The sequence below is a fragment of the Phascolarctos cinereus genome, unplaced genomic scaffold, assembly GCF_003287225.1.
Source record: "Phascolarctos cinereus isolate Bilbo 61053 unplaced genomic scaffold, phaCin_HiC Scaffold_5;HRSCAF=322, whole genome shotgun sequence".
Classification (NCBI taxonomy): Eukaryota; Metazoa; Chordata; class Mammalia; order Diprotodontia; family Phascolarctidae; genus Phascolarctos; species Phascolarctos cinereus.
In genome coordinates, this window is record NW_027555958.1 from 205,702,553 (window position 1) to 205,707,956 (window position 5,404).

Here is a 5,404-nt window from a genome sequence, read left to right on the forward strand (position 1 = left end):
ATTTTAAGTTGGTCCTCAGAAGACAAACATGTTCTCACCATGGCACAATGTCTCAATATTTTAATATTACTAAAGACTACCAAAAAAAAGGTCTTCAGTATTCTGGGTACATACGTTAAGAAGATTTTATGGTTTTAAAAATTGAATGAGAATCACACATATAGAATGAGAATCATACCTATAGAAAAGTCATAGAGAGACCTCAATTCATGTTGGGGAACATGTATTGATACCAAGAAATAGCCTGATTTCTTGACCTCAATAACCTGACCTCAGTTTGTTAAAGTAGGCCAATGACCTATGCTATATATGATGGTATTTTGGTTTTGAACTAGAGATTTAGGGACTAAGGGGTAAAAAGAAATTTGTCTTCTGAATGTTTTTAAGAGGTATTAGTTATACTTAAAGATCTGTTCTACTTAAATATGAAACTGAGGTAGAAAATGTCTTAATGAGTCAAATGGAGACATTTGGCATGAAAACCACTTACCTAAAACTTATATTTTCTAGAAAGTTTCTAGCATAAAGATGTTATGAAAAACTACATGAACAGTGTCTTCAAATATGTCACCTATATAGACTCTGCAGGAGAAAGATAGTAGCACAGAACTCCAATTGGGTAGGAGCATACAGACCCTTTTCCATTGATATTAATCCATTGTCCTAATAAATTAAAAAGTGGCTACTAAACTGAACAGACAACATCTGGAATATAATATATAGGTTAGAAACCAAGGCAGACTGAAGAACGATGGGAATATTGGAGTTATAGAAGAGCTTGATGGGATACAACTGTATTGTCCATTATTTTGAGCAGACTTGATGTGTAAATCAACATGAAATCCATGAAGATATATAATAATAGCAAACACAAAGAATATTGCAATGAGTTTCATCAGACTGAACAAATCCTAATGTTGAATAGAAAGCTGCCCTTAAACATGGGATGTGTTTGTTCTGGTAATCAATAAGTGAAAAGGAGAAATGACTGTATCCTCAAACTCAATACCTCTGCCAGTGTTTATGGTAGTGGGGCTAAAAGACATCAAGACAATAGTTTCACATATGTTGGTGGCAATTAAGAGTGAAATACCGGACTCTGAGCTGTAATCTTTCTGTTAACCTCTGTTGTTCTAACAACAGCATAATCAAATAAACAATAAACAGCTGAATGATTATATGTAGACAGATTCCAGAACACATTTCGTCAGGATCTCTATATATTCCAGTCATCATACAGACGATTGTTTGCCCAATGGTAATAATCACAGCAAGTGATTTCTGAGGTCTGTTTAACAGATCTCAGTCTTTTGTCGTATCTCAAACTACAATAAATTTAACTCCAGATCAACACCTATATTGATTTCTGAAGTTTGTATAATTTGAAACAAAATGTTTAAGGTTTAGCTGTAAAATAGTCACAGGATCATAAATTAAAACAAGAAGTGACTTTAGAAGTTATCTAGTCCAGATACTTCATGTTACAAATAAAGCAATTGATTCTTCAGTAGAAACAGGCTCTGCAATGCTTCTAAATTATATGTCCCACATATATAGTATATTCTGGGGGCATCTGGGTGGCACAGGGGATAGAGTGCTGGGTCTGGAGTCAGGAAGACCTGAGTTCAAATCTGACCTCAGATATTACTATCTGTGTGACCCTCGTCAAGTCACTTAACGTTTTTGACTCAGTCTTCACCTGCAAAATGAAATGCAGAACAAAATGGTAAACTACTCCATTATCTTTGCCAGTGAAACCCCAAGTGATGTCACAAAAAGTTGGATATAACTGAAATGATTAAACAACAACAACAAAAATAGTGTATTTAATAAGCATAAAGTTGAAAATGGCACTTGGTCTAAGGTCAAAGTGGAAGTGAGGGTTGGGGGTAAGGAGAAATTTCTTTTAAGTAATGCTTTACACCAGATGTAAAATATTAGAAAGATACCTTGTAAAGCGTATTGTTGGAAGGTTGAAACCAGAGAATTTACATGAGCTATTGATTTACAATTTGAGTACTAAGCTTGACTGATTTGTACTATCAGACACAGCAAGTAGCTGCATTTAAATATGTATTATTGTAGTACATGAAATAGCATTATCATAACAATGCACTACCTAAGATGTATATTTCTAAATTTCAAATATATGCACAACTTAAGAAAATAGCTTGGCTAGAATCAGAATTCCTATTATGATTTAAAACCAAGAATGATAATTTAGTTCTATATGATAGTTTTCTGTATAGCTTTATGAAAAAAATTATAGTGTGAAAATTCATATTTAAAATAAAAAACACTCCCCCATTGACAAATTAGCTTATTAAAAATAACTTAAAGTTTCCATTGGATTACAAAGTAGCAGTTTCCTACTTCATGATCTGTTAATTTTGATTTTTCTTGAATAATCACCCAATCTTCACGAGCTTCTATGGGATGTTATTTGTCTACACATAATACTGGATTTTTAGAGTTATATTTGCCTTTTATTCTAGCTTTTGGCCACTATGGCCTTTGGAGTTAGAATTTTCATTTATATCAAAATCCACTTAAATGATTTTTAAAGGTATACAATATAGGTTATTTCATGCTTTGACATATTTCTGTTTCCCTAAGATATCTTCCATAATTAAAAAAAAAAGCCAGCAAAATTTTTTTTCTTCTTGGTGAAATTATTGAGGAATGCAATCTGGACCCCTAAAAGGAAAAGACCATGTCTCTGCCCCTGAACTTTCCCACACATTCTACCCAGATACTCAATAATCCTTTTAACTGTTCTTTCATTGTGGCTCTACCACTCAAGTCCTTTCATTGTCTACACCTGGCCCACCCCAGGCTGCTTGCCACTCCTTAATCCCATCCAGATTTTCCCACAGTCTTTTTTCTGCATAAAATTACCAACTTACCCCCATTAAATTGCACAGATTCTTAGAATCTTTCCCAATTCTATTGGCATCACAATAAACTTACTGCTCTGACTGAAAGAAATCTTGAGTGGTTGAATTATTTTAGGCAGGACCCCACCCCCCACCTTGGATTTTGAGATTCCCAGCACCTCAAACTGAAACAAAATAAAATTTTTTTATGGAATAATAGAGTTCATTTCTTCCCAATATTCTGACAAGACATTTGATTTCTGTATGTTTCTTTTTCTTTTTAGATTTTAAAAATCTTCTGTTATATTATTAAATATTCGTCAACCTATACTTGTTTGTTTTTTTTCACCTTGCCTGCAGACCATCAATCTTTGCTTTTTGTTATACAGATAGTTGATTTTATATTCTTATATGAAGTGCTTTATTCAGGAGCTTGCTGACAAAATTTAAAAACCACATTACTGTGTGTGTATGTGTGTATCTGTGTGTATAGGGGGGATGATTGTTGGCACAAGGAACATTTAAGTTTAATTATTAACATTTTCTCCATCACTATCTTAAGTCTAAGCAATCAATAAAAGAAAATTAAGCCATGATCTGTAGCATTTACTGATTTGTAAAGTGCAAATGATCACAGTGAAAATTTAACAATTATCACTGGAAAGTCAGTTTGAGCTTGATCCAGCCCGTCCCTGATTTTATTTTATCTAAGTTCTAAGCCAAGGAAATTTCACCGTTATCACAATGTAATTCAGTAAACCCTTATTATGTTCTAGAAACTGTGTTTGTTATTAGAGCTAGAAAGCTCTAAATAAAAGAGTATTTACCTTTAAGGAGAAGGTGCTTCTTTCTTCTGGGAAGAATACTGGGGGAAACAACAAGAACAAAGAAATATAAATGCATATGTTTGTGACTGTGTGTGAATGAGAGATGCAAGGAAAAGGAATCTCTAATTTATCTAGCCAAGAAATAATAAATCAGTTTCTGTCCAGCAACATAGGAAGAGAGACCTTCTGGTTATATTTCTCATTTCTGAAACTATACTTACTCTGACTAGATTTAAAGAATAAGGAGACTGTGTGGAAAAGGAGAAAGGAAACTCTATCTTTCCTCATTTGTCCAAGAGCTTCACTTACCTTTCACTTTCCTGCTGCATTATATTCTTGCTTTTTTACTGAGCATGAATCTAAAGATTATGTTTATTTTACCAGAAACCTGTATGCTCCCAATTGATATTGTTTTTACACTTCCCTGAAGTAATAGATAAATATTGGAACTGAATTGTATTGTTTTCCAAAAACATTTACCTCTTTGAAAGCTTTATAAAAATGCCAAATGCTATCCTGATTTCTTGATATCCCAGATATTGCTAATAAAATCCATTCTATGGCCTCTCTTCCTGTAAGGAACCATGGACTAAAAGGTTATAGAGGTGATAATATAGAGAAGAATTAGTGAAATTGACAAAAAATAATTGATAAGTCATTGAGCTCCATATTCATTTAACCCCTGGACAGATTTAAGGAATTTACTGTTAATATTTTTAATCACAATCCAATTCAAAACATCGCCATCAAAAATCATTTAATGTCCATCCAGATTTGGTACTATACAAAAGTGTGTTTGACATGAAAAAGTGGAGGGAGGGTGAATTTTGCAAGGTAGAGTACAATGTATCTCTATAGTAAAATGTCTCTGTATTTGTGCCTGTGAAGAATATGAACCGAGTTAATTTAGCAGTTTGTGCAGAGAAGTTTCATTGGATGATGATAAACAGCAGGGAATAAAGGTTAAAATAATTCACCGAACTTTCTCCCTTACCTATCTCTTGTCAGAAACTACCTATATTCAAAACAAGAATCCATCTTACAAGTGAATATCAAATTGGAATATTATAATAGTAATGGAAATTTTTGTTTGGGAACTTTTCTTGGCTATTTCCATAAAAATAAGCAACTTCAGCAAACCTGTGAATGTCTTTGACCTATTTAAAATGTTGCCCACGGTTCCTTTTCTCCCTCTTCTCTCCCCATGTCTCCTGTATTTCAACAGGCTCATTTCCCCAGCCCATTGACATGGGCTGTTAGTTTGTAACAAAGTTCAATCTTTAAAATGTCAAACATAATGAATAAAGGGAAATCACAAAAGAGAAAGTTGGTTCCAGACACTCCTGGGGAGGTCCCAGGCTCTCAGGTGCTGAATGTTCTTCTGATCCATCAACCCAACCCAGTTAGGGAGACATACTGGCACTTTTCCTCCGGCTGTGCATTGTCACTAGGGCCCAATGCATCAAAAGAGTATTTCTTGAAGACTGCTCAGTGTCAAAATTTCCTGCCCAACTGATAAAACTAGACATTCTAAAAAGCAGTCATAGGGAACTGTGAAGGCTTGCTTTCTAAATTCTTCATTTTCCCCTTTGACAGACAAGGAAACCTTAAATTGACAATTCAAGTCTCAAAAGAAAGTGAAAGTACAATTATTATGTTGTGTGACTTAATTTTTTTTTAAAGCCAAAAGCCTCATCTTAA

At 33.9% G+C, this 5,404-nt stretch overlaps 1 pseudogene; it reads right to left on the reverse strand.

Moving 5' to 3' along the window:
* Window positions 1-506: 506 nt before the first annotated feature.
* On the reverse strand, window positions 507-4,032 carry LOC110217936 (protein transport protein Sec61 subunit alpha pseudogene; annotated as a pseudogene).
* Window positions 4,033-5,404: the final 1,372 nt, after the last annotated feature.